Source organism: Balaenoptera ricei, chromosome 3 (genome assembly GCF_028023285.1).
Source record: "Balaenoptera ricei isolate mBalRic1 chromosome 3, mBalRic1.hap2, whole genome shotgun sequence".
Taxonomy (NCBI): domain Eukaryota; kingdom Metazoa; phylum Chordata; class Mammalia; order Artiodactyla; family Balaenopteridae; genus Balaenoptera; species Balaenoptera ricei.
This window is the reverse complement of record NC_082641.1, coordinates 14,047,705-14,066,675: the sequence shown is the minus strand read 5'-3', so window position 1 is coordinate 14,066,675 and position 18,971 is coordinate 14,047,705. Positions and strand designations below refer to the sequence as shown.

Sequence of the window (18,971 nt, the reverse complement as noted above, 5' to 3'; positions counted from 1 at the left end):
TTATTTACACGTTGACAGGTGTGGGGACACATTTTCGAAAGGGTACAGATACTTGTGAAGGATTTTCTGTAAGACGCTGTTTGCTAAGGGCTTACTTTATACTGTGAAACCAAGAATGTACTGGCCACCTGATCTTCTGTTTATCACGTAGTAATACTGCTACATAGCAATCCCCCAAAAGATTAGTCTCATGGCTTCTCTGATCCAGTCCTCTTTGTCTAGTTATCAGATACTGTGCTCATCTCAGCAGGAAACGTCACGGCTGAGCCCGGGTGTGAGCTAATATGTACTGGACCAGTGAAAAACCTCCAAGCCCGAGCCTGCCGGACTCTGGAATAATGAGGCCAGGACAAAGAGATCATGGGCTTTAATTGTTAGACACACTTACGAAAAGCTTATTAATGAAAAATAGTTTGTGAGAAGAGTTGGCATAGGATTCAGCTTCCATTGTTAAAAGTTCAAATAGAGCATGGCTTTGTTGGAGAGTCTGGATTAATGATTAAGTGTCTCAGACCACAAAGGCGCCTCCGTTTTGATGGTCTGTGGAGCTGGTGAATTGTAGCTGTCCTTTCTATCTTGGAGAAATCTGAAAAATTAAAAAAATTTCAAATGAAAATGAACCTCCAGCTCTGCTGTTTCATGCTTACTCACACATAATTTAAAGGGTATTCAATTCATGGAGGCAAATTTCAGTGTCAGTAGAAGGAAGGACGTTTTAAGCCGTTTTTCTAAAATCTGGAAAATCTGTCTTGACTATTGAGTTTTAGCTTGCTTAACAGAATTGTTCACGTTGCTAATAATTTGTTCCTACCTTTTGTACAGAAATATTGTCTCCATTTTAATAGGCTTAGCTCAACCCACAAAATAATTACCCATAATAATTCTTCTAATACACAATGAAAAGACCTTATCAACTTTAAAACTGAATTCATTTGAAAACGTGCATTGTTTCTTAATAATATAATTTTTTGCGGGGGTGAGGGGGTGTTCTTAGGGTTATGTAAGCAGCTTCTAAACATTTTAAAATCACCTCTTTTATTTTTTAAACAAAGATAGCTCTCCCTATGTTGAAACTCCTTTCCCCCCCCATATATTGGTTTTAAGTTTATTTGTAGCAGCCAGATCTTTAAAATAAGGGCGTATAGCCTATTTTTTGTTGTACCATATTGGCAACTTATAAGACCTCCTCTGAAGACATGTAAACACTTTATACATTTGATGTAGTTTACAGTGTGTCAGGAGCAGCTCTGTTCCTGTAGCGGTAAGTACTAGACCATAGCCTTTTTCACAAGGGCTTCTATGAACAGAAAGAAGCAAATGTTGCCAGTGAAACGTAAAGCAAAGAGTCTCTTAGGGCAGGTGCGCTTAGGCTCTTCTGTTTTAATTCTTCTTTTTAATCACTGGGCCACAGCCTGTCAGTAGGAAACCTGCCCGGAGACTGCCAGAGCTTGTTAGATTGTTCACCCCAGGTCCTTCTCATCTCCTTCATGCATGCACACGTCTGCCCATCTTTTACCTGGCCACCCAGGCTCCTACCTTCTTCCTTCCTTTCCCACTACACTTGGAATTAAAGTACACAGATCGCCTCTTGTGACTTTAATGAAGTGGGTTGCCAAAGTGAAGGGCATGGGGGAACAGAGACTTGAACCCTGGTCTTACAGGTAATGTTGAACGTGGGGGGTTGTTTATTTATGTATTTATTTTTTACTACGTAGGTGCTGAATTGCTACCAGAATCTCTGAAATTTTCTTCCTCCTCACTTTTTTAAAAAAATTAATTAATTTATTTATTTTTGGCTGCATTGGGTCTTTGTTGCTGAGTGCGGGCTTTCTCTAGTTGCAGCAAACGGAGGCTCAGTAGTTGTGGCTCACGGGCCCTAGAGTGCGTGGGCTTCAGTAGTTGTGGCACGTGGGCTCAGTAGTTGTGGCGCACGGGCTTAGTTGCTCCGCGGCACGTGGGATCTTCCCGGACCAGTGCTTGAATCTGTGTCCCCTGCATTAGCAGGTGGATTCTTAACTACTGTGCCACCAGGGAAGCCCCCTCCTCACTTTTTTATTTCCCTGAAATGTCCTACTAAATCACCCGAGCATGTAAATCCTGAAACCCTTCTTCTTCCCTAATGTTCGGCTGGTTAATATCCTATAGATTCTGTCCTGCTGACACTGCGCTGTCTGTTCATGGCGACTGTTTCATGGGCCCTTTTCCTGGGTTCTCTCTCCCCGCCCAGTCGCCTGGGGGTGCCTCAGTAGAGCATCAGTAATAATGATGTTCAGCACGTGTGGACCATGGCTGGGTGCTGCACCAAGCTCTTTGTAGCTGTTATTTCACTGTCCCAGGAGCCTTCTGGTCCAGGGATCTCTAGTGTCGCGTCAGGCACGTGACAGGAGCTTTCAGACTGTGCTTCAGGGTCGAGGGGAGACCGTGGTCTCGGGTCCTCTTCAGTGGTTCTCAGTTGTCACCCATGTGGTTCTCTTCATAAGCCGATTGCAGAAACCTCCACTGCAAACCTCTACCCGGGCAGACAGTCTGGGGCAGGGGCCAGGTGTACCTGTATCCACCACATACACCACCTGTATCTGCCCCATGTGGCCACAGTGAAGATGCCCATGCTTTATGGAGCTTGGGTGCCTTCCTGACGGGGGCGTTATGGCATTTGGAAGTTTGTGGAGTTCTGTCCTCTTACCACTGAATCCGAGGCCAGAGGCATTTAGGGGCCGGGGCCTGGGTGCTAAACACCCAGAAGGTGAACAGCAAAGGGCTCTGCTGTCTGAATGGTGGACAGGCACTTTACCTTGGACGAGGTGTGCATGGCAAGGCCCCTTGTTAGTGTTGCAGTGCTTTTACACAAGCAGGTGTAAAACCAGACAGGGACGGGTTGGTGGCAAGATGGTGGAGATGTACCTGGAGAACAGCTGGCAGGGAACAGGGGGCGGGAAGGAGCAGGGCACACCCAGGGACAGTGGCCAGGCCAGTCCGGTGTGAGGGGGACGTGGGCGTCCTCAGCCTGTTCCTTCCCGTCTCCATCATTGCCGTCCTCTGCTCTCTTCCTGGCCCTGCGCCTCCAGACTGACTGGGGCTCAGCTGCACTGCTCCGTGCTCAGCTCTGAGCCTCTGATTTTTATGGGTTGGGTCCACTTGTCGCGCTCGGGCTGACCTTCCTCGTTCCGGGAGTGCTGGTATTACCGAGTTCCTGCCCTTGGTTCCCTTTTGGAGCCTGGTGGTCAGCATGGTGTCAGAGGGGCTCCAGCTGGTGAGTTTCAGCGTTTGAGAGGGGCTCGGTGTGCCCGCGAGGGAAGGGCACCGGTGTATATGGAGTGTCTGCGTGTGTCACCGTCGGGGCCAAGTGCTTAACTCAAGTATTTTTTTTATTTTTATCTTTATGTTTTTAAATATATAGCTCTATCCTCTTTATGTTTTAAAACATCTCTGTGTGTGATGTATATGCATAGAAAAAAAATCAGGAAAGAGAAAGTTTTCATATTTTTTTAACTTTTTTGGAAATAACTTCAATCTTAAAGAAATTTGCAAGAATAACAGTAGTACAATGAACACCCACATATCCTTTACATAGGTTCACACATTAGCATTTTACTCTATTTGCTTTATTGTTTGCTGTTTCTCTTCCATATACATCTAGATCTACATGTATTCACACACACACACAAATAATATATATACATAACATTTTTCTGAACGATTCAAGAGTAAGTTACTTGCATAAAGCCCTTCACCCCCAAATATTTCAGTGAGCATTTCCTCTAAATAATAATATTCTAATTATTATTGGCTAATGGTTTATCAATTTTGTTTATCTTCTCAAAGAACCAGCTTTTAGTTTTATTGACCTTTGCTATTGTTTCCTTTGTTTCTATTTCATTTATTTCTGCTCTGATCTTTATGATTTCTTTCCTTCTGCTAACTTTGGGTTTTGTTTGCTCTTCATTCTCTAGTTCCTTTAGGTGTAACGTTAGATTGTTTACTTGAGATTTTTTTTGTTTCTTGAGGTAGGCTTGTATTGCTATAAACTTCCCTCTTAGAACTGCTTTTGCTGCATCCCGTAGGTTTTGGATCATCGTGTTTTCATTGTCATTTGTCTCTAGGTATTTTTTGATTTCCTCTTTGATTTCTTCAGTGATCTCTTGGTTATTTAGTAACATATTGTTTAGCCTCCATGTGTTTGTGTTTTTTACGTTTTTTTCCCTGTAATTGATTTCTAATCTCATAGCGTTGTGGTCAGAAAAGATGCTTGATATGATTTCAGTTTTCTTAAATTTACTGAGACTTGATTTGTGACCCAAGATGTGATCTATCCTGGAGAATGTTCTGTGCGCACTTGAGAAGAAAGTGTAATCTGCTTTTTTTGGATGGAATGTCCTATAAATATCAATTAAATCTATCTGGTCTATTGTGTCATTTAAAGCTTGTGTTTCCTTATTAATTTTCTGTTTGAATGATCTGTCCATTGGTGTAAGTGAGGTGTTAAAGTCCCCCACTATTGTGTTACTGTCAATTTCCTCTTTTATAGCTGTTAGCAGTTGCCTTATGTATTGAGGTGCTCCTATGTTGGGTGCATATATATTTATAATTGTTATATCTTCTTCTTGGATTGATCCCTTGATCATTATGTAGTGTCCTTCCTTGTCTCTTGTAACATTCTTTATTTTAAAGTCTATTTTACCTGATATGAGTATTGCTACTCCAGCTTTCTTTTGATTTCCATTTGCATGGAATATCTTTTTCCATCCCCTCACTTTCAGTCTGTATGTGTCCCTAGGTCTAAAGTGGGTCTCTTGTAGAGAGCATATATATGGGTCTTGTTTTTGTATCCATTCAGCAAGCCTGTGTCTTTTGGTTGGAGCATTTAATCCATTCACGTTTAAGGTAATTATCAATATGTATGTTCCTATGACCGTTTTCTTAATTGTTTTGGGTTTGTTTTTGTAGGTCCTTTTCTTTTGTGTTTCCCACTTAGAGAAGTTCCTTTAGCATTTGTTGTAGAGCTGGTTTGGTGGTGCTGAATTCTCTTAGCTTTTGCTTGTCTGTAAAGCTTTTGATTTCTCTGTCGAATCTGAATGAGATCCTTGCCAGATAGAGTAATCTTGGTTGTAGGTTCTTCCCTTTCATCACTTTAAATATGTCATGCCACTCCCTTCTGGCTTGTAGAGTTTCTGCTGAGAAATCAGCTGTTAACCTTATGGGAGTTCCCTTGTATGTTTTTTGTTGTTTTTCCCTTGCTGCTTTGAATAATTTTTCTTTGTCTTTAATTTTTGCCACTTTGATTACTATGTGTCTCAGCGTGTTTCTCCTTGGGTTTATCCTGCCTGGGACTCTCTGTGCTTCCTGGACTTGGGTGGCTATTTCCTTTCCCATATTAGGGAAGTTTTCAACTATAATCTCTTCAAATATTTTCTCTGGTCCTTTCTCTCTCTCTTCTCCTTTTGGGACCCCTATAATGCAAATGTTGTTGCATTTAATGTTGTCCCAGAGGTCTCTTAGGCTGTCTTCATTTCTTTTCATTCTTTTTTCTTTATTCTGTTCCGTAGCAGTGAATTCCACCATTCTGTCTTCCAGGTCACTTATCCGTTCTTCTGCCTCAGTTATTCTGCTATTGATTCCTTCTACTGTATTTTTCATTTCAGTTATTGAATTGTTCATCTCTGTTTGTTCTTCAGTTCTTCTAGGTCTTTGTTAAACATTTCTTGCATCTTCTCGATCTTTGCCTCCATTCTTATTCCGAGGTCCTGGATCATCTTCACTATCATTATTCTGAATTCTGTTTCTGGAAGGTTGCATATCTCCATTTAGTTTTTCTGGGGTTTTATCTTGTTCCTTCATCTGGTACATAGCCCTCTGCCTTTTCATCTTGTCTGTCTTTCTGTGAATGTGGTTTTTGTTCCACAGGCTGCAGGATTGTAGTTCTTCTTGCTTCTGCTGTCTTCCCTCTGGTGGATTAGGCTATCTAAGAGGCTTGTGCAAGTTTCCTGATGGGAGGGACTGGTGGTGGGTAGAGCTGGCTGTTGCTCTGGTGGGCAGAGCTCAGTAAAACTTTAATCTGCTTGTCTGCTGATGGGTGGGGCTGGGTTCCCTCCCTGTTGGTTGGTTGGCCTGAGGTGACCCAACACTGGAGCCTACCTGGGCTCTTTGGTGGGGCAAATGGTGGACTCTGGGAGGGCTCACGCCAAGGAGTACTTCCCAGAACTTCTGCTGCCAGTGTCCTTGTCCCCACGGTGAGCCACAGCCACCCCCACCTCTGCAGGAGACCCTCCAGCACCAGCAGGTAGTTCTGGTTCAGTCTCCTATGGGGTCACTCTCCTTCCCCTGCGTCCTGATGTGCACACTACTTTGTGTGTGCCCTCCAGGAGTGGAGCCTCTGTTTCCCCTAGTCCTGTCGAAGTCCTGTAATCAAATCCCAGTAGCCTTCAAAGTCTGATTCTCTAGGAATTTCTCCTCCTGTTGCGAGATCCCCAGGTTGGAAAGCCTGACATGGGGCTCAGAACCTTCACTCCAGTGCAGGGAGTTCTGTGGTATAAGTGTTCTCCAGTTTGTCAAGTATTTTTTTTTAAAAACAACAATTTGAGATATGATTCACCTCCCGTAGATTATATGCATTTAAAGTGTACAGTTCACTGGTTTTAAGGTGATTCACAGGGTTGTGCAGTCATCACCACAGTCAGTTTTAGAACATTTTTACCACCCAGAAGGAAACCTCAGACCCATGAGCTGTCACTCCCCATTTCCCCTCCCATCCTCCCCAGTGCCTGGCAACCACTAATCTACTTTCTGTCTCGGGATTTGCTTATTCTGGACATTTGCTATAAATGGGATCATATAATGTGTGGCCTTTTGGGTCTGACCTCTTTCACTTGGCATAATGCTTTCAAGGTTCATCTGTGTTTGCATTTATCAGTACTTCATCCCTTTTTCTTGCTGAATAGTATTCCATTGTATAGGTATACCACATGATGTTTACCCACCCATCTGTTGATAGACATTTGGATTGTTTTCACTTTTTGGCATATAGAAATAATGCTGCTAGGAACATTTGTGTATAAGTTTTTTCCATGGACATTTGTTTTCATTTCTCTTGGGCCTGTACCTAGGTGTGGAATTGGTGGGACAGATGGTAACTTTGTTTGCCCTATTGGACAACTCCAAAGCAGCTGCACCATTTTACACTCCCTCCAGCAGTCTGTTAACTCACATACTTTTAACAGGCGCATATATAGCTATCAAGACGAAAGGAATTAAAAAAAAAACTTTTTTAATATATATATATAGTGATAAAAATCATGTGGATTTATCCAGTCATTTCTAATGCAGATCTTGGGGTCTTTGAGGGAATTGGCTGCTCTGAGTTTGATGCAACTTCTCAGTTTTCAGATGTCCGTGAGGTGAGAGGCTGTCACTTGGTGAATTTTTGTCATCATGTTCTTATCAGTTTCCATCTGCTCTTCTCCCATTATCTTTGCCCCTGGAAAGTAGATGAAGGTGGATTGGCGTGGATGGGTGAAGCCTGAGTATCATAGGTGTGTTGTAGTGAAAGGAGGAGCGGGGGTCAAGCTTGCAGTGTTGGGGTCTGCATCTGTGAGGAGGAGGTACTCTCTGATGGGAATATGGACCATTTGGGAGTGAGTGAGACGGGGTGGGGGCCCCTTTGTCTTTGTACTGTGTTTTGAATCTATAACATTCTAAAATTGAAATTTGAAGAGATACTAGCTTTTATAAGGATATTGCCAGAAAGGAAGGATGTCCAGACTCTTTTTGGGAGAGCTGAGTGGCGGATAGGAAGCTATACAGAGAGTGATGATATTGACAGAAACATGGCCACGTTTATCCCCCCATAACCTTTGCTCTTCAGATTAAGATTTCAACCAGATTCCCCGCATTTTCTGTAAGCCTCAGGTGCTCCGGCTTTTTAGATATTCAGACCAGATTTCTAGCAGAAGATGTGCAGGGCTTTTATAGTTTTTTGCATTCACAGACGTTTACAGAGAAACAAGAATGCCTTGTTGATACTTTTCAGGGGAAAACAAACAAGCAGTATTCTTTTTAGCCCCTTATTTTGTTCATGTATTTTAGTGCATGGAAAAATACCTCAGTACCTAGTATTAATTTTTCTTATTAATTACACTTTTTAAAAGAGATCCTTGCCATCTTAGTGACCTATATTTTATTCAGTCTTTTTCTGGCCTCTGCCTCTTCCTAATCCTTTCAGTAATTCAAGTAGCATTTTGCTGACATTTCTAGAGATTTCCTTGGTGGTGGTGGGGTTTGGCACACAGGGAAAGTGTGGGAGTTCACTATTCCATGTTCCAAGCTGTTGTGCTTTGTTTCTGCCCTTTCGTATTATCTCCTGGGTGGTGTGTTTTCTCCTAGTTCTTGTACCATCAGTTTGAGCCAAGCTGACCTCTTGCCCCTTTGTAGATATTTTACCAAACTAGCAGCCAAAAATGACTTCTGGTTTCAGTCTAGAATCTGGAGTCATTCCGATTCTATTTTTGTTCACTGGATTAACAAATACTTTGCATGGTATCTCTTAATTCTTACTTGACACTAGGAAATGAGTGGCACACAGAAAAACAGAATGCTGAAAGATAGGATTCATAAAATTGATTCTGACTCTGTTTTGAAACTCCAAGATGTATGGGTATTTGGCTCAAATAGGCTTTTTTCATTTCACTTAAGAGGAATTACTGTCATATTATTTAGTTTAAAGGCAGTTTCAAGACAGCCCATAAATGAAAAATGTTCACTTACAACTCAGCCTTTGGAGTTAGGTTTTAGGTGACAGACGCAGGTGCTCAGTATATGACCTCAGCATCCTCGAAGGGCGGCTGGTGCTCATCCCTTTAGCGGACAGTTAGTTAAGTAGCCACTGGTGCCAGATGTTTGACTAGGCAGTGAGGACCCAGAGGTTTTCATGAGGCCCAGTCCCGGTCCAGCACAAGGATGGCAGCTCACTCCCAACTGCTGTAGACATCACGATTTGCCCTCCTTCACTGGCCCATCTGCAGCCCCAGATCCTCATCATGGTAGCCCAGGAAATCAGTCACTTCCACCCAGGAGCTGAAAGTTTGGCTATGCCCGGTTCCTAGGCAGAGGTAGGAGAGGGGAGATTACAGCGTAAGGTGGTGACAGGAGAGGGTTCTGTCCAAGGTGCTGTGGAAGAGAAGGACACTGCAGTCAGGTGGGGCACGGTGGTTGAGGTTGGGAAGAGGGGTGACCTGGAGGAACGCAGGACAGACCCCAAGAGGGTTCACCGCGGTGTGGAAAGCAGGGAGCGCGGGAGAGGGGGCCAGAGACTGATGCGTCTGGAGAAGCAGCAGGAGCCCCTCAGGAAAGGCATTGTAGGGAAACCACACTAAGGAGGTTATTGCTTATCCTGGAAGTGATTGGGAACAAACCCTGAGAGAGTTTCAGTCAGGGCACGATAAGATTACATCACTGGTAACAGTACCTAACAACAGAAATATCTGAGTTGCTCACTCAGTACCAAGAACTGTACCAAATCCTTTATGGGCATTGTCTTACTCCTTTTTCGCCCTAACACTCTATGAGATGTAGGTATTATTATTATCCTCGTTTTGTAGCTGGTGCAGCTGAGGGTGAGAAAGCAGAGTCACCGGAGCAAGTTGAGATTGCTCGGCCAATCGACAGCAGAGTGCGGTTCAAATCCATGCAAGTCTATGCTGTTCAGACCTGAGTGGCGTCCCCTTCAAGGTCCTAGTTGATCCCAGTTTGGGAAACACCAGACAAAGAAACCAAAGTTTCATCTCTGGAAGTTTCTTTCCATTCTAAGTTATCAATGCCTGGAAAAATTGTCATTAAAAGTAGTAAAAACATTTTTTTAATCATTAAAGTTAAAACTCAAAACTTTTCTTAGCCTCCAAATTGAGAACCACTGGATTCATACCACGGGAGTCTGGAGGCAGAGAAACTAGTTAGGAAGCAGTTACTGGGGTCCAGGTGAAACATGTGAGTGGTGAGAGCCGAGGCAGGAGGAGGGAGTGGAGAGACGATGGAATCCAGGTGGTGTCGGTCTTTTAATCAATTGCCAGGACTTGGAAGGTAGGCATAGTGGCCAGCAAAGGGGAGGGATTTTAGGTGGACTTTGGTTTCTCACTTGGGAAGCTGGCAATGAGAGTGTCATTCCTGATGTGGACGAGGTCTGTTTTTGTTTTGGGGGTTTTGTTTGAGGTGCTTTTGACACATCAGGGTGGTTTGGAATCACAGGAATGGAGATTCTATACCAGAGTTCAAGTTAGGGGTCTGGACTTGTAACTGGGAAAAAGGGATCAGAAAGGGGTGCTTGAATTAGAACAAGGAGTAGGACATTAGGACAGAAGTAAAGGAACTTCAGAAGCAAGAGCTGGTCAACCATTTGTCTCAAGAATTGGGGTTCCTGGGCTTTCCTCCCTTCCCCGCTTCTTGCTTTGTAGAGTTTCTCTGGGCTGAAACGTACTATGTGTAAAATAGGTGGGTTAGGAAAGCCCTTTCTAATAGCTGGTGGCCCTTGGGGGAGGTTTATTATTTCATTTTGTTTTTTGTTGTTTTTTTGAAAGCAGTTCTGCAATACTCATTTTTAAAAGATTCATTGAATTAGTTATATGTGTCCAGATATGTTCATTGATAATGATTTTGATGGGACTGATTTCTCTTTAAGCCTAGAAATGTTTAAAAACTTTAGAAAACAGGGAAAGTCATAGAAAAGTATGAAAAAACAAAATAAACACCTACAAGCTTGTGACCCATTATTGGAGTTCTGATATATTTTCTTCTAGGCTTTTTGCATGTATTTTAAAACTTTTTTTAAATTAAGCTTTTTGTTTTGAGACCACTGTAGATCCATGTGCATTTGTAAGCACTAGTACAGACAGATCCCATGTTACCCTTTTACCTGGTTTCCCTCGATGATAACATCTTGCAAAACTGGACCACAGTATCGCAACCAGGGTATCAGATAGTTGAGATCCAGAACCTCTCCATCGGCACAAGGATCCAGCAGGCTACCCCACGCCCCACCCACCCCTCTTAGCCTCCAGCAACATCAGTCTGGCCTTCATTTGCACTGATTGGCTCATTTCAAGAATATTATGTAAATGGAATCATACAACATGTAAAATGGGATTGGCTTTTTCAGCTTTTGTCTGTTACAGATAAAGCTGCTCTGAACATTCACGTGTAAATTTTTTGTGCCGACGTAAGCTTTCATTTATTCAGGACAAATGCCCAAGAGTACAGTTGCTGGTGTGTGTGTGTGTGTGTGTGTGTGTGTGTGTGTGTGGGTATGTATATGCCTCTGTGCTTGCCCTTGTGTGTGTTTAAAAAAATAAACCTAGGATTATACCATACGTGTGCACAGTATAATTTCATCATAAATTTACCTTAGTATACCTCTGTAATGAAAACACATTAGAAAATAGTGATCTTTTTCTCAACACTGAATTCAACGTGGGAAGTCTAGCTTAAGGAGCATGAAGATTGTCCTTTTCAGGGTAGGTTGGGCCCACCTGGTGGTGGCAACAGCGAGAAAGCTTTAGAAGACATAGCCTAGCACAGCTGAAACAAGCGCGATTTTTCTTTGCACAGAAGATTTTCCTAAACTTTTCTCTTATGGAAAAAAAAAAAAGTAATAGAGTTTAGCATTTAAAAGAAATCTGTACAGGAACTTTCCTGGCGGCCCAGTGGTTAAGACTCTGCGCTGTCATTGCAGGGGACACAGGTTCGATCCCTGGTCGGGGCACTAAGATCCCACGTGCTGCACGGTGTGGCCAATAAATAAAATAAATCTGTACATAATTCTTCTATAAAATCACAATTCCTAATGTGTGGAAGTGCCGATTTGAGATCTTATTTTCCCTAATATGCAGATAGTCTAGGATGTTCTTTTGTGTGTGCGTGTTTGTGTATTAGTCATTCCTTCCAACCATGCCAGCTCACTGTGACCGTTAACTTTTTTCTCTGCGGTTCACCGGGGAGGGGTCAGGGCCAATGCATCGTCTGGGCCTTCCTTTGGTGCCGGTACGAGTGAGCGAGCTGCTTTTCGCACTGCTGGTGGTGTAGCAGGGCTCTGCGGGTCCACCGGCGAGGGGTCAGGGCCAGTGCATCGTCTGGGCCTTCCTTCGGTGCCGGTGCGGGTGAGCGAGTTGCTTTTCGCACTGCTGGTGGTGTAGCAGGGGTCTGCGGGTCCACGGGCAGATGCGCCGTCCACAGGTTAGCTTCCGGGGTGTCCTAGGCTTCTCGGACTCTTAATCCTCTCCGTCTGCCCGCACACTCTGCAGTGTCCTCGGAGAGTTCAGGCTCAGTGGTTAAGACTGACTGTTAGTGACTGGTAGCCGGAGCCTCCTGACTTGGTTGGGTTGGACGTGGGTTGGGCGTATCACCGCTGATGCTTTTGGCGGTGGTATTTGTGCACATGAAAGCAGGAAGACACCCTCCCTTTGTCCCCCTTTGGGGGACAACAGTCTGTGTAGCGATCGCTCCCAGTGGTGGTTCAGACACTGCTTTCACGTGGAGTTTCTAGAAAGCTGGCCTCCTTGAATCACATTTTGTAGTGAGATTTGTTCTTTAATCTCGTCTCTCGAACAGCAGTCTCAGTGTCACATTTGGTACTGACTTGTCCGTGATGGTGCATAGGTACAAGTGTCTGCCCCCCTTAGCTGCTTACGTAGCCCTCGGTCCCTTAGGTCCGAGGCCAAGTGCCACTGCCGTGCACAGAGCCCCCGCCTCAGCCGCCCTCTGCTACGCGGGTGCCCTGTGCTGTGTCTCGGCTTTGTATCGGCTCTTGCCTGGCTGTGGTCTGTCCCACGTGGCCAGTTCCCATCCGACTCTGGGACTTTCCTCTGTGACAGACCCCGCCGTGTGGTTAGGATTGCCTGTTTATTTTTCTGATCCCTCGGTGGTCAGTAAGCTCTTTGAAGGAGGCCATTTAATTCATCATTGTGTGCCTGGGCTTCAGCTCACAGCCTGGCACGAATGACCGAGGGAGCTGGACAGAGTAAATAAATGAAAAATCACAGCATAAGTGAGGGATTAAACCCAGCACGCTGGGAGGGCGGTGCACAGTGTGCTTTCCCCTCCCCCTCTCCACTCCTGCTCTCCTTCAGAGGGCCAGGGTTCTTACACATTGACTCCACTGAACGTGCCAGGGATTGCCAGCCAGTTAGTGGCAGAGCTGGAATTCAAAAGGCTGCCTGTGACCTAGCGTCCCCCTAAGGTGGGATGCACCTTTTCCATGATCCCAAGGAATTGAATGCTAGCTGTGCTGTGTGCTATTGGGTAGGTTTCCTAACTTCTCTGAATCTTCTTGAGTTGATTCTTTAAGAAATGAGCAACGGTGTTTCCTCCCCTGCTGAGGATCAGGTGTGCCTGACGCGTGCAGCCAGGGCTCAGTGAGTACCGGTGCCCTCTGTCCACCCCTCTTTGCTATTTTGGTCTTATACCCGAATGTCATGCAATGCGCCATACTGGGCATTGAAAACCCACTGACAGTCTAAATGACTTAATCTCACAACCCGTTTGAGTCTTTGAAAAAGAAAATAATCTTTGTTTTATCTATAATTAGAAGTCAGTTATCTCACAAACTCAAGGGGGAGGTTAAAGTCACAGAATCTTTATTTATATAATGATCACTTTACCCCCCTGTGCCATGTAATTAAGATGACAAATTTGACCTGAAGGCAAAGCACTGGTGCCATTCCCCCCCCCCGCCCCCCCGCACACTAGGAGAGTACACATGGATCATTTTGCCTTTGATTAGATTCTAATGGAAATTTCTAGCGGACTTCACATTTTTGTGTTCCAAATACTTTCTCCAGTCTCCCGGGGCAGCAGCAAAACAGGCCAAGGCAGAGTTTCAGTGAAGTAGGTGGCTTCCTTCTGCAGCCTGTCCTAAGATTATAGCCAATGAGGGCTGGAGTCCGTGAAGCTTGACATGAGGAAGCTTGTTTTGGGTTTACATGATCACTCACTTTGGCCACATGTCAGGAGGCAAAGGTCTTAACCTTTCTCGTCAATCACGCTTTAATTCATGAGCCAGTAAACGAAAGAAAGATGGAAAGAAAATTAAGAGAGTCCTCCCCCCTGAAACAATGTGGAGTTCCAGAGGAAATCTAGACAAGGCCAGCCAGATTTGTGCAAAGGGATTAAAATGGAAGAAGAAAGCATTGTGTCAAATAGTTTTCAGCAGATACCGTGCTGGTCAAGATCATCGTAAAAAACGTAGAACTGAATGAGCCGCTCCCCCTGCCCGCCCTCTCCCGCCCCTCACAGCTGGTGTTCAGGCCCTTGTCTGAGGAGTTAGGGGTCCCTCTGTCTCTAAGACTCTGGATTCTTTGCTTTAGAGAATGTTTTGCGTTGTTCCTTGCACCATGACCCCCTTAATAGGAGTTGCTCCCTTTTACTAAGCCCTCGTTGGTGCCAATTGCTGTGACTTTTACTTACATTATGTTCTGTAGTTTTCACAGTAATTCTATGAGTAAGGATGATTATCATCATTTTTTTTATCAGTGGGGAAAATCATGGGCCAGGGAAGTTAAGTGCCTGGCTCATTGTTCCTGAGCTATAAAAGCATAGATCTAGGAAAACGGAGTCCAGCCAGATCTGACTCCAAGGCCACGTTTTGGTCATGACCCAACTCTGCTTCTCCTTGTATGTTATACCCATTTTGAAGGCCAGGATCATTTATTCAGTATTTATTGAGTCTGTATCGTGGACCAAGGCTGGGCACTGAGGAACAAGATAGGCATGCTTCCTGCCTTTGTAGAGTTTTCAAACTGAGTTTTCACGATAGTGAGGTGTGAAGTTGGTTCAGAGGGTCACAACTGACATTTAAAAGAAATAGAAAATATTGGGATGCACCAAACATTGTGGTGTTTTACGAAACTCATATGAAACTCTGCGTGTGGTAGTTTACAGTGTGAAACACATTTTCCCCTGTAGGCTGTGGTCCAGAGAGCTGAAAGATACTGACCAGAGGTTTCAGAGTTGGGGGTGAGATGGTTTTGAAACGAGGAAGACAATAGGTTAGATAAGTGATTACAAACCGTCATAGGAGCTATGAAGACAGCACACGTGATAGAATAAGGAGGAAGGTGGCAGGGTGTCTTTCAGACAAGACCGCTGGTGCCTTCTGAGAGGGTACCATTTGGGCGGAAACGTCAAGGAGGAGAGTAATGGGATGTCAGTGGCCCAGAACAGCAGGTACAAGAACCCTGGGTCAGGGAGACAGAGATGGAAATAGTGTGGACCATATTGTCTGACTATAATGTGGTGTACAATTAGCAAATAATAACATCTGTAACTCTACAAAACAGAAATAGAGTTGCAGATGTAGAAAATAAACTTATGGTTACCAGAGGGTAAGGGGGGGAGGGGTAAATTGGAGGATTGGGATTGACATATACACACTGCAATCTATAGAATAAATAACTGATAAGAACCTACTGTGGAGCACAGGGAACTCTACTCAGTACTCTGTAATGGCCTATATGGGAAAAGAATCTAAAAAAGAGTGGATATATGTATTTGTATAACAGATTTACTTTGCTCTACACCTGAAACTAATACAGCGTTGTAAATCAACTATACTGCAATAAAAATTTAAGAAAGAAGAAAATAATAAAAAATATAAGCAAACCCCACTGCCTAGTAACCATCATCGTCTTTATCACCATCACCCTTCCTAACTTGGGTCAAATACGAATCAAAAACTAAATTATATAATATTGTCGTGCTGACCTTTGATTTACCTCTATTAAATGTTTTTATTTTTAAAATTGTTTCCAAAAGATCTGTCTTTATTTTATGAAAGGTTTTGCTTATGGCATTGGCTGACTCATCAATTTTTCCTGGTATGTACCTAGACATCTGGTTGGATGGCATACCAGGGCATTCCTAGACTGGGGTATCTCCACCTTGGCTTCCTGACATTTGGGCTGGATAATTCTTTGATGTTTATAGCAGCATTCCTGGCCTTTACTGACTGGATGCCAGCATCCTTTCCCCTCCCACAGTTGTGACAACCAAAAATGTTTACAAAACTTGCCAACTGCGCCCTGGGGGGCAAAATTGAGAACTGCTCTAGAAGAAACGCCAGGCTCACGGGGGGATGAAGTTGCCCAGATGGAGAACACCCTCTATCCCATCCGTCCAGCAGGAGAGGACATGATGAGGGTTTTTTGGGTTTTTTTTTTCTTTCTCTTTAATCAGAAAAGTTACATTTTTATGACTGGGGGTTCCTAACGAATTGTAATAAGGGAAATCCGTGTATATCACTATAGACAATAAAAACTCTGATGTAAGCGTGATGGAGGTTTCCTGCCATATTTGTACTATCCTAAGATTAAAATAAAAGGGGATTGATAATGGCTCAGCTGTTTTTTTAATCTAATTAATTGACTTCATGCCTTTTCATTTTTTCATACAGAAGTGGACCCAGCGTTGGGCAAACCTTCTCTGAGTTGTTTTTCCAGTTGTGTTGATTGGTGGCCTTTGTTCTGCTCCCACACTTAATCCAGTCTGTCTTGTGACCAGTGGCTTATATTTCTATAACAGGAGCTATTTGTTCTGAGGCCCCATTTTTTCTAAATTGATTTCCTCTCTATTAATCGTCTATATTTTGCTCCTTTTCTTAACCATACCACCTTTCTTCTAGTATATGCCCCGTCAAAGTCACTCAGTTTATTTTGAGTTGGGTTTTGAGGAATTCATTTTGTTATTGTGTTTTGGCTGTTGTTTGTTTCCAGAAATTTCCTGTAGAAAGAATTCCATTCTTTAAACCTAGAATTTTCTTTTTTGCTGTTTAGGGATTATCTTGTGTAGCTAGTACGCTGTTCGTTGTTTCCTAGGAATGACTGTTAGTAGTTTGGGGGGCTCTCCTTAAAAATTCTTGAATAAGATTGTGAGTCTTATTAATCCTTTGAAATATTTCCAAATTAGGTGTTTATTCAACCAGTATGCTTTCACACAGTGAATGCAGGGGGCTGTTTCCATTCCTTACTTCCTTAGGGTTCCTACTTTGATGTTACGTGATCAGTGAGGTATCCTCAAACATTTAACATAAAGTAACCCCTCTGGGTGCTTAATCACCTTACACTCATTTATGTCTCCATAGATATTCATCACCATCTGCGCGATGCTATATATTTACTTGTCCATTTCTGTTTTTTCCTTCCCTTTACTGGAATGTAAGCTGTATTCCCGATGCTTAGAACATACCAGTAAATATTTGCTTCAATGTATGGATTTTCTTCGTTAATTTATCAGACACTTATCAATGTGCCAGGCACCACTGTAAAATCTTTACAAATATTAACCCATCACTGAATGGATGGTTCTCTCTGCCTTTCCTTCACAAATACATTTTCTCTACTATCCCATTTTTCTTTGAAATAATCACTGTTTCGAGCAGCTGCAGGCCTCTGTCTTGGCATGATGGTTCTGTCTTTTCTGTTCACAGCCTCTTGTTTTCGTAACTGTTATCTTCCATCATGATTCTGTCTCCCTGAGGTCAGGAGAAGGAATAATGCTAGTTCTCTTGATTTTCCCACTCCTGGAATGGCCATGTGCCCACATCTGTGTGTGCCTAAAAACATACGAGGAAGTCAAATATACAAAGATGGGGACTCTATTTACAGTTTTAGCCATTTTTTCAGAGACCAGGTGCCCAGCTGTGAGCTGCTTACTTGGACTCACGCATTGTCTTGCTGTTCCCAGAGCGTTAAAAAAAGACAATGAAATGTTTACATATGACATAAGTATTTAGTCGTTATGTAAATCTTTAGTGTCAGTTGTAGGGTGTGTATGGTTATTTCCAAAAAGCAGAATCACTAGAAATACAGACAACAATTGTAATATTCTAAATTATTTCTATCCTCAAATTCTGGAATTCTCAGTATACTCAGAGACGATTAGTAGAAGAAGGGTTCCCTCTGGGAAGGACTTGCTGATGTGGAGTGAGTCTGCAGGGGCTTGAGCAGGAGACAGTTGTGCTTGTGCCCTGTCGTCTTCCCTACAAGAAAATTGTCCTGGGGAACTTGTGTAACGGCCTTGCCCTCGTGTTGGCAGGAGCGCTGAGCCGGCAGGGTGAAGAGGTCCTCCTGGTGCTGGGTGCAGAGGGTGACACGACACTGCTTTGCACCCCTCAGCTGGCCATGGGTAGCCTCACGGTCACCGTAGGGGAAAAACCCAAGAACCCTGCTCAGTTGTAGTGTTTCTGGAAAACCTGCCTGGATTGGCCCCATAGGCATAGAGCGAGCTGGGGAAGGGCAGGGAGTTTCAGCTGTTCACTTCTGGCAGTTTCCAGGCTACTCTCAGCCTAAATCTGTTTCTTTAATTTTCTTCCATGGTGTTGATGAGTTAAAGTGAAGGGCTGGTGTCCTAAGTGTTCCTACACTCTGGAATTTCCTGCGCATTTTTCTCTAATACCTAGTTATCCTGGCTGTGGCACAGCCCACGTTGCACGCACTCCCTCAGTGGCCACAGGCCTGTCCTACCCTGTGGGGCGCTTACGGGGCACAGTGGCCCCCTGGCCGGGAGGAGGGGACCACACATCTCCTGGCGGATGTCTGGGCCCAGGAGGCAGCTGGAGAAAGTGGCTGGGCCTCAGAAGAGATGTCTGGGGTCTGCCCTGGCCTCAAGCAGTTTCTCAGGACTGGTTTTGACTGACTCTTGTGGTTCATGTGGCAGAAACGCCACGGCTGAAGTTTTCATTTTTCTCTGGAAAAATAAAACATGCCACTTTTCGTGGCTTATGGAAGCCATTGGGTTGGTACTTCTGCCTTTCTTAGTGTGTCCTTCCCTTTTGCAGTAACATACTGTTTGTTGCCATGAAGGCAACTGGTTGATATTTTAAAATAGAGTTCCCCAACCTGCAGATAGTATTCGAAAAAGTTGTGTTGTGTGTATGTGCACACGTGAGCACGTGTGCTTATGAAGACTGCATTTTTTGTGTTATTTACATCTTGCTTTTA

The 18,971-nt window shown here is 43.8% G+C and overlaps 1 protein-coding gene across 1 annotated transcript in view; it reads left to right on the top strand.

Moving 5' to 3' along the window:
* MYO10 (myosin X) overlaps window positions 1–18,971 on the top strand; it is a 214,324-nt gene that overhangs the window by 74,188 nt on the left and 121,165 nt on the right. The window lies entirely within an intron of this gene.